The sequence below is a fragment of the Hippopotamus amphibius genome, chromosome 9, assembly GCF_030028045.1.
Source record: "Hippopotamus amphibius kiboko isolate mHipAmp2 chromosome 9, mHipAmp2.hap2, whole genome shotgun sequence".
NCBI classification, from domain to species: domain Eukaryota; kingdom Metazoa; phylum Chordata; class Mammalia; order Artiodactyla; family Hippopotamidae; genus Hippopotamus; species Hippopotamus amphibius.
In genome coordinates, this window is record NC_080194.1 from 42040236 (window position 1) to 42056947 (window position 16712).

Genomic DNA, 16712 nt, shown 5'->3' on the forward strand with positions numbered 1-16712 from the left:
GCAGGCGAAGCGGGGGACTCTCAGCAAGGGGGGAGGGGTGGCAGTCGGGGGCAAAGAGGAGGGGGCCCTGGAGCACCGGAGAGGAGGGGCTGCTACAGCTTGGCCAGCAAACAAGAGGCTAGGACGCCTGGTGGGGGGAGGGGGGGAAGCCGGCAGACAAAAATACTGAACTGAAACAGTGGCGAGAGTCAAAGCAAATTGTGGCATACACAGACAAAACACACCTCACAGCGGCCTGCCTGACAAACCTGATATCCCCCGGACACTCCCCCTTGAGCTCTTAGGCCAGCAGTGACAGCCTGTCCACCTCTGGCCAGCAGCGAAAGGGTAGGCCACGGCCTGCCCTGCCGATTAGATCAGCCCTGCCTGGCGACGAGGCGGGCAGGGAGGAAGACCCGGGAACAGAGGCTCTGGAGTGCGAGCAAGACGCAGGCCCTTTTAAACGGGGGCAGCTTCCTGCCGGCTCCAGGGCGGGCGCGCCGCTGAGCACACATGCTGCTCTCGCACACAAAGCGCCGGCCTCCTTCCGCAGGCGCCGCCTGCCCTGGGACATGGCCGCCCGGAGCCCATTCCCCGAGGGAGTCTCTCCAGCCCGTACCTTCCGCGTGCCTGGGCCAGTCTGCCGCGCTGCGCCCGCTCCTCCCCCTCGGCCCCCCAAACAAGGAGCCCGGGCAGCCTGTGGCCCTGCAGCGCAGGCCTGCGCTGTCCTGTCCGGGTGACTGCGTGCTATTGTCGACTGCGGAATGGCCGCCAAAATCCCAGCTGTGCTGCCAGAACCTAATCCCCTGTTCCGCTGAGCATTTGTGGGGAGGGGCTGAGGGGCCAAGGCACGGGACCTCGTGCGGCAGGCACTGGCTGGAGCCCCTTCACAGACACAGGCACTGGGACCCAACGGCAGAGCCCACGGGCTCTGCCTCGCCTACATGGCCGCAAAGAAAAGATGTCTGACTCTTCGCAAACAAAACCACAGCGTTTCCACCCATTAAACAGTGACCCTCACCAAGATCAGGAGGGAAATCCACCAGTCATCAGGAAGCCCCTCATCTTTCATTTACACCACACCTACTATGCAAAAAGTACTGCTAGAGTATACTGTAGAGACTATACAAAGATGCATTAAACTCCGCATCTACACTAACGTAGGTTATAATTCCACAAGAGATAAGAAATGTGACTTGAAATTATATTTCAAGACAGCATGTGCTAACTCTCACAAAAAGATAAAAATTCTAACCAGTAGAGAGTAGGGAAAGACTAAAAACTAAGTGATATTTTTATCTGGATCTTAAAACACATAGGTAGAACTTGCCCAGATGCAAATGGAGAGAGAAGTAAGGAAGAAGAGAAAGCAGAAAGAAGGTGTAGAAGCAGTGGAGGAACAAACTTGAAGGGGGAGTTGGGATAAAAGTTGGAGAATCCTGAACTTCAAGAACTGAATAAAGATTTGGACGTTTATTTTGTTGTTTGTTTTTAGCACAGAGATGTGGTGTGATGAGAAGCGTACTATGAGAAATTACTCTGGTATATAAAGGAATGAGTCTAGCAGTAGAGAGCTGGCTCAGAAGGCTACCGCAACAAACAGGAGACAGGTGATGAAGACAAGGAGGTGAGGTAAGAGCAAGTGGAAAGACGGGGAGTGAGAGACGTGACTGAGCTAGGATGAAGAGAAGGGAATGACTGGAAACAGAGGGAGGAACTGTAAAGAAGAAAGTGTGAGGGATGGTGGGGAGGACAGAGAGGCCATATATAGAATTAAAATAAGTGTAGAAGTGCTAGGGATCATGTTAGAACAAGAGAGAAAACAAGGTACAGTAAAGAGCAGCAAATGCTTACCGACTGCATACTATGTGCCAAGCACTGTCCTGCTGGCCTAATGTGTGCTAACACATTAATCTGAAAAACTCCCTTTGTAAAGTACATACTATTATCACTCATCTTTACAGTGAGGAAACTGAGCCACAGAGAGAAAATGATTTGCCCAAGATCACACAGCTCATGAATGGCAGGACTCTGACACCACTCGCTGCCCTGTGACCCTGGCAAGTAAACCCTGAGACTCAGTATTCCTATTTGTAAAACAAGGATAAAGATTTTATAAGATTGTGATGAGGATTCAATAACATCTATAAGATGCCCAACACAATGGCTAGCACATAGGGCACAGGGTGGTACTTAACAAAGGTTAATTCCTACTCAGGCATTTTGGGCCCTGTTCACCAAGGTGTCCAGGCAGAAGTTGGCTCACGGTTTGCTGAGAAGCTAGTGGGGTGCTCCTCCCTGAAAGAGATTAGATCCTCAGGATGCTTGCTTTCCTTCCATCAGTCTGCCTCTATGGATTTTACTTTAAGGTTAGCTCAAATTTCAACACCTCAAATATTAACAGATAATGGTGGTTATCTTGGGGAGGAGTTAGATTGTAGGCGACATTCTACGCTATATAATTTTTAAATTTATTTACTTATTTATTTATTGGCTGTGTTGGGTCTTCATTGCTGCACGCGGGCCTTCTCTAGTTGTGGAGAGCAGGGGCTACTCTTTGTTGTGGTGCACAGGCTCCTCACTGCCGTGCTTTTTCTTGTTGCAGAGCACGGGCTCTAGGCGCGCAGGCTTCAGTAATTGCAGCACATAGGCTCAATAGTTGTGGCTCATGGGCTCTAAAGTGCAGGCTCAATAGTTGTGGCGCACGGGCTTAGTTGCTCTGCGGCATGTGGGATCTTCCTGGAGGAGGGCTCAAACCCGTGTCCCCTGCATTGGCAGGCGGATTCTTAACCACTGCGCCACCTAGGATGCCCCAGGCTTCTTTTTTATGTTTGAATTTATTTTAATAACCATGAATTACATTGGTGATCAGAAAAATGTGTCTACATTCTGCATTCATCACTCGTACTGACTTAACTGTAAATGCAGGGAAGTCTTGTTTTCATATCTAGAATGCAAATTCCTCAAAGGCATAACCAATTCCATCTCTCTATGATCCCCCCATAGTACCTAGCACACTAGGGCTCCTTGAAGCTGTTCCACTGAACTACATCTGGATAGGAGGCTTCCAAATTCAACCTGCTGGCCACCAGATAATGACTGTGGTGAGTGATGGGGGTCCTGTGGAAGGGGTCAGACCAAGGCCCATTGCCACAGAGACCTCCTATGCCCTGCTTCTTCTTCCAGGCAGGCCCTGTATCTTATCCCACGGTATCACTTGCAGTCTGTGGCTAGCAATCGCTATTGGTATTCAAAGATGCACCAGGAAAAGTAAAGGCAGAGCAAAAACCAAAGCCTTTATAGAAGAGCAAAGTGGCAAACATAATTTAATTACTGGCACGATCAATGCTCCACAAAAGTATGAGGTGAAAATAGGAGGCAGGCCTGCTAAAATCACCCTGGCCACATCTGGCACTGTGTCAGCCCTGCAGCTCCCTAGCACATGAAAGAATTGATACTGTGTCTCCAAAGAATACAAGAGGTCCTCCCCTGACCCTCCCTTGGCTCTAAACTCAAGGCAACAGCTTCCAGCTGTGCAGCCTCAAAGGCTCTGAACTCTCCTCTGGAACCTCTCCACCAAAGTTGCCAAGCTTCTGGGCCTGCTCCTCAGTACAGCCCAAGGAGCCAGGCCAGTTTCCCCAGCCTCTCCCGCCCCAACCACAGAGCCGCCACTCCCCTCCCCTTCCGTGGCAGCCAGCCAGAAGAACTTCCCCACCTCTCCTCCCAGCCTAGCCAGGCAGTTGGCAGGCCACGTGGCTCCTGCTGGATTCCACAGCGCCTGCTCACTGTCCAAAAGACTGGGCTAGGAGTGGTAAAACCATTTTTAAGAGAAAGACTGAAAGAGAAAGGAGGGAGGGAAAGAAAATGACACATAACACAAAATCTGGAATAGGCTTCAGATAGAGGTTGGAGGGAGCTGGTGATGGGTACAGAATGCACAGGGTGTTTCAAAGGGCCTGGTAATATTACATCTCCAGAGTTGGGAGGTACATGGTGTACCGGTGTTTGTTTAAAATGTAAATATTATAATTTTTTAAAACTGTATTACCATTTTTACAAGTCTAAATAGAAGATGGGAAGGGAGAGATTCTCCTGAGACAGCTCAGGAATGAGTGGTTCTTAATGCAAATAATCTGCCTGGCATTCAAGGTCCTCTGTGACCTGGCCCAGGACTTACCTTTCAGAGTCATTTACTGCCCTTACCCAAACCCTCCACCCTGCCTGGTCTTCTCACTATCTTCTGAAGTCCCTCTGAACCTCCTACCTCAGCCTACCAGCCTGAGGGAGCTTTCATGGTTGGAAGCTGTAGGCGAAGGCCCAATGAGAGCTCTCTCTCAGTCCCTACAGACCCTTCCACAAGAAGCTGGCAGGAAAAAATGCTTAGGGATCCACCACCCTATGCAGTGCCTTCTAGTCCTTCCTGTGCCACCTGATGTCCTAGCACAATAAAAACCTAAAGCCTATCATTATTGTTGTTGCTGTTACTGTTATAATTAATAGCTAACATTTAATGAGCACTTGGTATGTGCCAGACACTACGCTAAACACTTCTGAGCTTTATTTTGTTTAATCCTCACAATAACCCAATGACACAATAACCCAAAATACTATGATTATCCCTATTTTACCAAAAAGGAAACCGAGAATTAGAAAGATCATGTAACTTGCCTAAGGTCACAAAGAGTAAGTGCTGGAGTCAAAATTTGAGCCCAATTTGAGCTTAGGTCCCATCCTCTTTACACTTACATGGTCATTTTATCTAATTCTCAGGACAACCTATAAGGTAGGTTTTATTTCTAAAGATGAGGAAATCTGAGGCTCAGGAATTAAATGACTCAGTCACTTAAGCAGTGAGTTATCTATTTGGTCTCTACACTATTCTCTACTGCTCTTGAATAAGCAATCGTTGAAGAGTGAAAAAAAGGTAGCACATTCTCAGTGGCTCAGAGAAGCCTACCTCCTCATAAAAATCAACTGTTTAATTAAAAACATTCAACAGTTCCAATTTCAAAAGTAACCACGAAAAATTTTTTTCTGAAGAAGCAAGAGCTTTATAAACATTAAAGGACCAAAACTCCTCTGAAGCAGCAAGCACAGAAAGAGAGTCTTCTACTAGAAGAGATGTTGGACATATCTCAAGGGGGAGAAGCCATGGAGAAAGAAGGCTGGAGCAAATGCAATTGGCTGGAGGGCAAGACTAATATTTCAGAACCCTGACCTGGAGCTTATTTACCAGGCCTCACTCTCCCTCTCCAGAGGGTAGTGGCTAAGTAATGAGGCAGTGTTGGTAAGCCTGATCTTCCTGGGGAGAAAAGCAGAGGGCAAATCAAAACCCAGAGAGGATTCATTAGGACATCCAAGAGGCTCTATTCAGTTCTCCCTCAAGAAGGTCCTTCTACAAAACACCTAAGAACCTGTTCACCCTGTTTCATCGTCACAGAGGAGGAAATGGCTCTGTCCCTACAGGCAACATATCTAGCACAGTGTTTGCTCACAAACACAGAACTGATGATAAGGTAAAAGAAACGAAAGGAACAGTTTTAATGTAAAGATCTGCAGCTCCTGGAGACAGCCTTGACAATGATGGAAAACACACTAGGTTTGTTGGTGTTGGAAGCCCCTGGAGGTAAATTCTACATTAGCCACAGACTTTATTTGTAGCTTTAAGCAAGGCACTTGCCCTAGCTTGGGTCTCAGTAAAAGAACATGAGGGTCAGATCATATCTGAAGTATCTCCAAAAACTTCCCATAATTCTTTGTCTAGGGCACCATTCTCAGCAACAAAAGCTTGCAATAAAATGAATTTCCTCAGAACCTGGTCAAAACCTCACCAGGTAGGGCTACCTTCCCCCCAAAATTTCAAGTTCCCTAGAAACAGGCACTTTGTCACACAATTGGGTTCCACGTCCAAAGGGAGGCACATGTGGGTATTTCATGAATCCTGATGAGAGGAGGAGGTCCTTGGAAACTGGCAGTGCCAACTTTGCATGGGGTACAGTGAAGTGATTGGAGCTATACTTGGCATTTACAAGGTTTCATAAATAAAAGCCACAAAGAAAGTGCAACTTATAATTACACTGATCTAAACAGCCTAAAGAAAAGCAGCTTTCTATATCTGGTCAACAAATCACAGACTCTTAAGGATGGAAGAGACTTTAATGGTCTTCTAGTTCCCCCCTTTCATCCATGCAGGAATACATGACAACTTTGCTGAAGATTTCCTATCTTCTGCCTGAGATAGAAATTTTACAACTTATTTGTATGCCTGAGCTAGGCCTGACAATTTCAACATGAGCTTGGAGAACAGGGACCCTGCCCAGGATCTGGTTTGTTTCAAATAGGCTTTACGTAGCTACAAAACTCAGAGGACATCTCTCTCTCTTTTCCCTTCTCTCCCTTCCTCCCACTCTCCCATTCTCTCTATTTTCCTCTTCTATATCTCCACCTCCTACACAGCACTGAAAACTCTGTCTTTCTGGCTCAAATCAATTTCTCCTTCTACAACACCAAGATGCCTTTAACCACTGATAAAAATGAACAAATACAAATATTAATAGGGGTTGGATTTCTGAATAGGATGCCAGATTGACTCAAGAACCAAACTTGTCAATATGTTACTAATAAGTAAAACAAATGGGAATAGTGTCTAACATGGTCATGATAAAAAATCAAAAATTAAAAAATTTAAAAAACCCTAACATTTTAACAGACTTCAAGAATTTAAAGAAGGCTATGTCTCACATCTCAATGAATCCCCCTTAAATTTAGAACCCTAAAAGGCAAGCATGTTTATTACAGTTTTATAACCAGGAACCTAAGCCTCAAAAAGAAGACAATAACTGCCTCATGGTCAACCATCAAGGCTGTAGAACCAGAACTCAAGTCTAAATCCATGGCTCTCTCCAGCCCAACTCAGCCACATCCTATACCTTTCTCATCAGCATAGCCTTCTATCCATACAAAGCACTTGGGAATTCCTTGTTCAAATTGTTTCTGCTACAGCTCCTGAAATGGACAAGGCAGGAATCATTTTCTCCATCTTTAAAGACACTAAGTAACTGGAACAGCATTAGATAAATTAACATCTCATGTATCTGGCCTCACTGAGAAGTACAAAATTCCTCACAAGTAATTTTTCTAAAAATGTACTCCCTTGAAACCAAACCCTTTTTTAAAAAACTATCTGCAATACAAAGTATCCAAAATGCATAAGACATGTTACTCTTTACTTGTAGTTAATGAAATTTAATCAGGGACATTCAACTATAAACATGAAACAAACACCTATAAATACTGTGCTGGGCACTCAAAGATAAATTAGACAGGCTCAAAATCCTGTGGAGAAAATCCTGTTATATACCTATAACTCACCTAAATATGAGCCCAAAGAACATGGCCTTGGGCAGTGCTGAAAGGAAGGTGAGAGAACACTGGAAAGTCTAGTGGAGACTAAGAGTGATTTACTAAAGAGCAGCGCGAGGTGCTAAAGGGTTCTGAGCAGGAGAATGGCATATTTGTATGTGTCTGGGGAAAAGATGAATCTGGCACGACACTGAGTCCAGAGGCAGAACACAGAGTTAGGCGGCCATCGCAGTGGCAGGGAGAAAACTGCTGCTGTCAGGCAAGGGTAGTAGGGACTAAAAAGAAAGGTATGTTTAAAGGGTGTTGCGGAGGTAGACTCCAAGCTCTTAGGATATGGGAGTATGGGAAAGGTGGGGATCAGAAAAAAACCTCTATGATTCTTGCTTTGGTGAAAGACTTCAGAAGAGGAACACAGGAGTCACTGTTTTACAGAAGCTGTGAGGGCCTGATTAACTCAGGAAGGGATGGTGAGGAAAGCTTTACCACGGAAGTAACATTTAAGCTGGGTACTTAAAAGTATGAGTAGGATGAGTAGGGTTTCACCAAAAGAGAAGTTAAAAAAGGCATTCTAGCAGGGAGAACAGCATGTGCAAAGACAGAGCTTATTACATTTGAGCAATGGCATGCAGTTTTAGGAAGGTGTAGCACATGATGAAGCTAAGTAGTACTAAACTGTGAGGTACTTCCCTCACACTAAGGAATTCAGATTTTTATCCTGTAGGAGATGGGGAACAATCAAGGTTTCTAAAGGGAAGAAGTAAAGGGGAGTAACAAAGACCAGATCTATACTCCAGTCTGCATGAAGTACAGGCCAGAATGGTGAGAAATAGGAGGAAGGCAATATTGCATTATGGCTAAGAGCATGGGGTCTGGAGTTAGCCTAATTAAAATCCTGGCTCTAGAGCTTACTAGCTGTGCAAGCTTGGACTAGTTATTTAGCCTCTCTGTGCTCCCAGATTCCCTATCTGTAAAACGGAAATAAGAATAATACTTTCTCAAGGGGTTGATATAAGAAATTTAAAAGACAGTATGTATAAAGAAAATACTTAGCATAGTACCTGGTATAGAGATAAATGTAGCTACTATTAGAGGCTGAAAATTCATCAGTAAAAAGTTACTTCCGTGTGTGGTCTAGTGTTCTCTATGCTCTTTCTCCTACCTGAAGCTTGCTCTTCCTACCTAGTCACCTAATTAATTCTAACTTACCCTTTATATCTTAGCTTAAATGTTACTTCCCCATGTAAACTCTCCCTAATGACCTAGATTAGGTCAGGTTCCTACTATGCACAGCACCATATCCCTTTCCTTCATAGCACCCGTAGTCTCTAATTACATCTTTTTATATTTCATTAATTTCTTTTTTCCTATTACCGTAAGTTCCATTAAATCACATACTGTGTGCTCACCACTGAATTCTTAAAACTGAGCAAAGCGCCTGGCACATAGAAGGTACCTGATAAACATTTACTGAATGAATGAAAGGTTTCAAATTATGTTTTTAAAGCGAACCCTCTTCAGGTGCAATCTTTACATAGAAGGCTAGAGATACAGATTTGGGTCACATCTGGAACAGTGTGACTATAATCAGAAGCAGGTCTGTGGTGGAATCACGCTTCCCTATTGGGCCTGTAAAGCGGTGGTGTATTCACTTGCTATTGAAATTGGTTAATCTTAGGCCAAAGCCTCTACCTTACACAGCTCCAGGAGACACCAGCATTAAGAGAGGAAATGAGAGACTCTGGAAGAAATTCCAAATCTTCAGGGATTCCTTTTAGGTCCTCTATGTTACTTCCATTTCGGAGAATTTAACAGAAACCAGTGACCACACTAATGTCAACAGCAACAAAAAAGGAGATAATACTGGCGGTTAAGAGAATGGATTTAAGGATCAAACTTCTTCATTCTCTCTTCTTACTTGAGGTTCACATCATCTCCTGCTTGGGATTCTACATCCCTCACCAAAAGTGACTAGCAGTTGTGTATGGCTTTTCACCACTGAGTGTGTTTTCCATCTACAAAATATTTCACTCGATCTTACAATAGCTCTGTGAGGTAGATATTACTGTTTTCATTTTATCAGAAAGAAATGAAGTTCATAAAAGTACCTCACCTAAGGTCACACAACTAAAAAGCAACGGGACCACGATGCAACTCTAATCTTCTGGCTCCAAACCTGGGGCTCTTTCCAGCAGACTCACCCAAGATAAACCATGACCCATCCCAATATATACTTTCACTGCATTTAAAAAGAAAACAGTACGGGGATAATGACTGGAAGGGCGTAACAGGATGCTGCTAATGTTCTATTTTTTGATATAACACTAGTTACAAAGGTGTGTTCACTTTCTGTAAAGTCAGGAACTATATACTTTATGAACTTTTCTGTGTGTATGTTATACTTTAAAAAGCAAACACCAGGCAAAAATTATGATAGAGAATAAACAAAATTCAGAAGCAGTACGCTGGATACCTCAGGGCTACAGATATATTTACCCGACTTCTCAAGCAGCAGCTATATATAGGACACCTACCAATTAAGTAAGCACAAAACCCTTGCACACTCAAACACCACATCCATCCACTTCTAACCCTACCCAGAACGTCTAAGTGATATGAGTGAATCTGATGGGATTAGTAGTAAAGGAAACCCAGGAAGAGGCCAAGAGTATAGTTAATGACAAAAAAAAAATTGGCACTGAAAAGTAGAACTATCCTATATCATCAAAGATAAGATATTTCAATTTCAGAGATAATAAAAATGTGAAAAAATGGCTAATGCCAATTATAAAATGCATTCTAGTTTCAGACTGCTAAAATGTAACAACAACAAAAGGCATTTAAAAATAAATGAAATACAATATTCTAAACTCTCAAGAGGTGGTTCAACTGTAGAATTGTAGAACCATAAACCTGTGGATTGTTAGGCTAGAAAGGACCTTGGAAATCAAGGTCTCCTGGTACAAGCTCTTCATTTTAGAGATGAGAAGACTGAGGTCCTTGTTTAACAGTTGTTAAATGATCTTATTAAATTAAAGCTCACACATCAGAAAGTTTAGAACTACAACTACAAAGTTGGTTCCTTACTCCTGGCTTCTTTTTCCACTACCCAGATACTTCCCCTAAACCCAAGAGAAGATTTACATGATAACTCTATTTTTACTTTCACAATTCTTTACTTCATTAACTCACTAAAAAAATTTAAAGTACCTCTTACAAATCAATTAAGATGAAAAACTGTTTAGGAGGGGTCTCCCTGGTGACACAGTGGTTAAGAATCCACCTGCCAATGCAGGGGACACAGGTTCCATCCCTGTTCTGGGAAGATCCCACATGCCTCGGAGCAACTAAGCCTGTGCACCACAATTACTGAGCCTGTGCTCTAGAGCCCGAGAGCCACAACTATTGAACCCACATGCCACAACTACGGAAGCCCAGGTGCCTAGAGCCTGTGCTCCGTAACAAGAGAAGCCACCACAGTGAGAAGCCAGCACACCTCAACGAAGAGTGGCCCCGCTCTTCGCAACCAGAGAAAGCCTGCATGCAGCAATCAAGACCCAACACAACCAATAAATAAATAAATAAATAAATAAATAAATAAAACTGTTTAGGAAACTTCATTTCTTACTTAGACAAGTTTATCTTCCTTGTTCTCTAAAATCAATGAAGCAACACAAAGTTAGGTAAAAAACAAAATTAGTAATCTCTCAGCCTCCATGTCCTCCCATAAGATAAGAAATGTTAGCAGATTTTTCCAGGCCCTCAAAAACATAAGCACAAACATATTTTTATATTTAAGAGGATATTTTTTATTGTTCTCTATTTTTAAAAAACTAGGTTTACATATTAACATTGCTCTGCAACTTATTTTTCTCACTTCATAATTGATCATGGACATCCCCCTCAACGGTCAGTAAATAAAATTTTAACTCATACTTTTAAAAAACTGTATAATAACAGTACAGGGACTTCCCTCGTGGTGCAGTGATTAAGAATCCGCCTGTCAATGCAGGGGACACGGGTTTGATCCCTGGGCTGGGAAGAGCCCACATGTAGAGAAGCAACTAAGCTCGTGTGCCATGACTACCGAGCCTGTGCTCTAGAGCCCAAAAGCCACAACTACTGAGCCCACATGCTACAACTACTGAAGCCCATACACCTAGAGCCCGTGCTCCACAACAAGAGAAGCCACCACAATGGGAAGCCAGAAGCACTGCAATGAAGAGCAGCCTCCGCTTGCCGCAACTAGAGAAAGCCTGAGAGCAGCAACGAAGACCCAGCACAGCTATAAATAAATAATAAATAAATAAAGAATGAATGAATGAATGAATACATAAATAAATAAATAATAGTCCATATACAAGATATACCATAATGTGTTCACATATTTTCCTATTGATGGACATGGCTACTTCCATTATCACCATTTCAAACAGTGCTGTAATGAATATCCCTGTACATATTTTTTTTTTCACTTATATTTATTTACTGGCTGTGTTGGATCTTCGTTACTGTGTGCAGGCCTTCTCTAGCTGTAGTGTACAGGGGCTACTCTTCTTTGCTGTGCACCAGCTTCTCAATGCAGTGGCTTCTCTTGTTGCAGAGCAGTGGCTCTAGGTGCGTAGGCTTCAGTAGTTGTGGCATGTGGGCTCAGTAGTTGTGGCGCATGGGCTTAGTTGCTCTGCCGCATGTGGGATCTTCCTGGACCAAGGCTCGAATTTGTGTCCCCTGCATTGGGAGGCAGACTCTTAACTACTGTGCTACCAGAGAAGTCCCATATTTCTTTTTAAATGAAACAAAAAAAAACCTATTTCTACACACACACTTCCCTTGCTGTCCCATGTTCTGATTGCTCCTCTTCCTGTCACCGTCGCCCACCATCGTCTGTACCTTGCTTGCTCACAGACTTCTTCTCAGGGACTGGCGTGATAACTGAGAGCAAAGCAGTGTGGAGAATGTCAGGATCCGACATATGACCGTTAGTGCTGGTAAATCAGAACTGGCCTGTCTGGCTGCCTCTCCCAGCCACCTGCACACAGTGCCCATCCACCCCTCATACACGTGCTCCTTGTTCTGGTCTCAGCAGCTGCGTCCAACTCAACTGATGCGGGTAGAGTTGGCTCGGAGAATTAATCCTATTGTGTCACACTCCTGACCCTGACAAGTGCAGAGAGGCCCACCAGCTATCCAAACCAGTGGGAAGGAGAGAGAATACATTATCACTATGAAATAAATAATAAAGAAGTACACAGAGTAAAATGCAAAACTTCCCATTCACCAAACTTTAACCACATTTGTCAATGGCAGTCCCCTCCTTAGAGGTACCACTGTTATAAGTTTGTTGTATAATCTTTTAGACTTTTCCTAAGCATGCACACACACACATACATATATGTATATATATATATATGTATGTATGCAGATACATGTAGATATGTATTTATGTATGTATACATGTGTGTGTAGACAAAAAGTGTGTTTGGTCTATCTACCTATTGTCATATTGTATAATGTGTTCTGCAACTCGACTTTTTCACTTAAAAATTTTGATCTGTTTCTTATTAGTATATAATGGATTCCTCATACTTTTAAGAGCTCATGGAAAATGCCACAGTAAGGTTGTGCCACTTTATTTTCCCATTTTGCTATGTCTGAAATATTTAGGTTGTTCATCGTGTTTTGTCATAACAAAGAATGCTACATCAATGATACTGGTGAAACTTTTTACATAGAAGCTAATATTTCTCTAGGATATGTACCAATAATTGTAATTGATGAAGTCTGTGTATGTTAAATGTTGAGAGGTACTCCCAAATTAGCATCCAAAAAGGTATACCAATTTATAGTTCCACCAACAGAGCATAAAAATTTCCTTTTCAACACTCTTCCAACAATAGATGTTATTTTTTATTTTACCAATATAAAGGATAGAAAACAATACACTATTGTTTTAATTTACACTTTCCTGATCTCCAGAAAAGTTAAATATCCATATGTATAATCAGTGATTCTTATTTTTAATGGAAAGTATTTCCATTTTTAATTTAAACATAAGAACTCAGAGAGGCTAAGGTGACATAGCTAGTAAGTAGCAGGCGTCAAAGCTAAATTTTTGAACAACTTCCCATCAAAGCTAGGCCTTCTGACTATCTAAAGTATTTTCCACTACCCAAAGGTCAACAAACTATGGCCTGAGGGCCAGCTGCCCCTATTCTGTAAATCAAGTTTTACTGGAATTCAGCCATGCCCATTCATTTATGTATTGTCTATGACTACTTCAGTTCACCAATGACAAACGTGAGTAGTTGCAACTACATGGCTTGCAAAACAAAAAAGATTTATACCTGGGTCTAAACAAAACAACAACTCACATTTAACACCTAAAGAAAAGTTTCATAATGAAATTAACTGCTGTCCAAATGATTAGAGTGTGGCTATGTAAGACAGTGTGGCTCATTTTAAAATTAATTTATATGCAGGACTTCCTAGGTGGTGCAGTGGGTAAGAATCCGCTTGCCAATGCAGAGGGCACGAGTTTGATCCCTGCCCCAGGAAGATACCACATGCCTCAGAGCAACTAAGCCTGTCTGCCACAACTATTGAGCCCATGTGCCGCAACTACCAAAGCCCACACGCCTAGAGCCCATGCTCTGCAACAAGAGAGGCCACCGCAATGAGAAGCCCGTGCATCACAACTAAAGAAAGCCCGTGTGTAGCAATGAAGACCCAACACAGCCAATAAAATAAATAAATTAATTTTTAAAAATTTATATGCAGTATAGGTCTGGTATATAATATTGAAGAAAAGAATCCAAAACACTCAAAAGAAGTCAAAAGACACTCCTCTACTTCTTGGCTGGGACACTGCTCTAAAGGGCTTCCTATGTGCTATTCATCTTCCTTGTCTCTTTAATTTCAACTAATGGGAAAGAGATCCGGTTTCTACTTTCTTTCAGTGACTTGGATAAGCAATGTAGCTCCCACTCACACACTACTATGATAATATGAAACCAAATGAAGCCCCATTATTTCTGCTGCTAAACACCCCGCCCCTCCCACCACATTATGTGTCTCTCCTTCCCTTTTGCTTATAGAGAGAAGATTCACCAGAAAGCAGCTAACATTTCAAGTACGTCTAGCCAACTGCTAAGAAGCTAGGGCCCTGATTTTTGTGGGAAAGGAAAGCCAATTCTCCCTCTCTAGATCCTACCCTTCTGAAGATCCTGGCCACAAAAGTAAGTAATTTCAACTGGGAATTTTAGGCCATTCAATTCCTGTAGGGCAGATGGGGAAAGTGCTGTCATCCCCATTTTATAAATGGGGAACTGAGGGTAATTGACCTTTCATTTCCAAAGGTCATTTTAGCAAAGAGGACCTTCATACAGGGACACCCTCACCCACCCCACTTTCTCCTTCCATCCTCTCCCAAATGTTGACTTTATATAGTAATGGCAAAGAAGCTATCACACTTTCCTGGAAAGATAACTTAACCTAGGGTTTTGATTGAGAAATTAATGATTAAAGAAGGAACAGTGCATTTTCTCATGTAAATAAGTGGGCATTCTCTAAGCAGTTCTCTGGAAAGAAATCTGGCAATACATATCAAGAACTTAAAAAATGTTCATATTCAAACATTATGCTAAGTTAAATAAACTAGATACAAAGGAACAAAAAAATGCATGATCCCATTTATGAGGTACCTAGAATGGGCAAATTCATATAGACAGAAAGTAGAACAGAGGTTACTAGGGACTGGAGGAGGAAGGAATGGGAGGTATTGTTCAATGGGTACAGAAATTTTGTTTGGAATGATAAAATGTCCTGGAAATGAATAGTGGTGATAATTGCACAACATTGTAAATATACTTAATGCCACTGAATTGTACACTTAGTTGTGAATTTAAATTGTGAATTTAACACTTTAAAATGGTTAAAATGGTAAATTTTATGTATATTTTACCAAAATATACATTTTAATATATAACAATATGTAATTTAAAATATAATTTTCAAGTGAGACTGCTAAAAAAACCAGTTTGTGTTCTCTGATCAAATAATTCCATTCACAGCATTAAGTTTAGAAAATTATCTGAAATATAAACAAAATTATATATGTATTAATATAATTATTTATCATGAAAAACTGGAGAAAAACTAAACATCTAACAATAACTCAAGTAAATTATGATACAGCCATATAATGAAGCCTTATGCAGTCATTAAAAACATTTTATGACATGAGGAAATGCTGAATTCTAAAAGCAGGATATACAGTGTTAGTGTGCCATGCCCATTTATTTTTTAAACTACATACACGAGTGTATGTGATACACACACACCTGCACACCTGTGAGTGTGAATATGCGTGTGTATATTTATAAGGAAATATGTCCAATAATGTGTTTCTGAGTTGTGGAATTACAGGTCATTCTTACTTCCTCTCTTAAAAACCTTATTTTTCATGTTTTCTAAACTGTACCATGATATACAATCAGGAAAAAAATTTAATTTCACCTCATTTGACCCAGTAATTCCCTTGCAGACAGGTATCATAAGAAAACAATGAAAAATATGGACCAAAACTTATGCATAATAATGTTCATGCAAAGAAACACTAGAAATTACTAATAAATTATAAATTAATAAAAACTATTAATAAGTTAATTGTTACCTCTGCAGAGTAGGATTAGGATAAAGGGTGACGTGCAAGGAACTTATTGTATATGTTAGTTTTATAATTTGTATCAAAGTATTAAGAGTATTGTTTAAAACAGAAAAACTAAAAGCACTATAAAAATCCTCTACGACAGACTATTATGCAGCCATTAGAAACAGCGCGAATTCCCTGGCAGTCCAGTGATCAGGACTCTGTGCTTCCACTGCAGGGGGCCCAGGATGGATCCCTGGTGGGGGAACTAAGATCCCACAAGCCAAGCAGCACAGCGAGAGAGAGAGGATAAAAAAGGAATATTTATAAAGAGCTTCAGCAACATTATAAACATATATGAATTTATATAATGAAAACAAAGGGAAATGGGAAAAAAGCAGAAGACAAAACTGTAGTAATATATGATCTGGACTACGCCACACAGAAATATGCGTAGGTACAAAATATTGAAAGGAAATGCTAAAATGGAAATAAGTGATTTTCTCCAGCTGGTGGGGTTTTGAATGATTTTAGTTTTCTTCTTTATACTTTTCTGTATTTTTCATATTTCCTACAATGAATATATACTATTTGTCAATCAGTTCAAAAAAATGTTTTTGGTTTCCACTATATAATCAAAAGTCCATCCCTTATGATGAGTTTTATCCTCAAAGGATTAGCAGTAGTAAGCAACCCACTAAACAAGACTGCAGGACGTATATGCCTA

The 16712-nt window shown here is 41.6% G+C and overlaps 1 protein-coding gene across 7 annotated transcripts in view; it reads right to left on the reverse strand.

Annotated features, from left to right (window-relative positions):
• The window catches only part of NUMA1 (nuclear mitotic apparatus protein 1), an 84755-nt gene that overhangs the window by 36799 nt on the left and 31244 nt on the right, over positions 1 to 16712 (reverse strand). The window contains exon 1 of one of the 7 annotated variants that reach the window (XM_057747510.1): positions 599 to 635. The exons of 5 other annotated variants lie outside the window; for them this stretch is intronic. The gene's annotated coding sequence lies outside the window, so the exon portion shown is untranslated. Of the gene's footprint in view, positions 1 to 248; positions 491 to 598; positions 636 to 16712 lie in introns of those variants that run through there. One more of the 7 variants, XM_057747506.1, reaches the window with a different exon arrangement.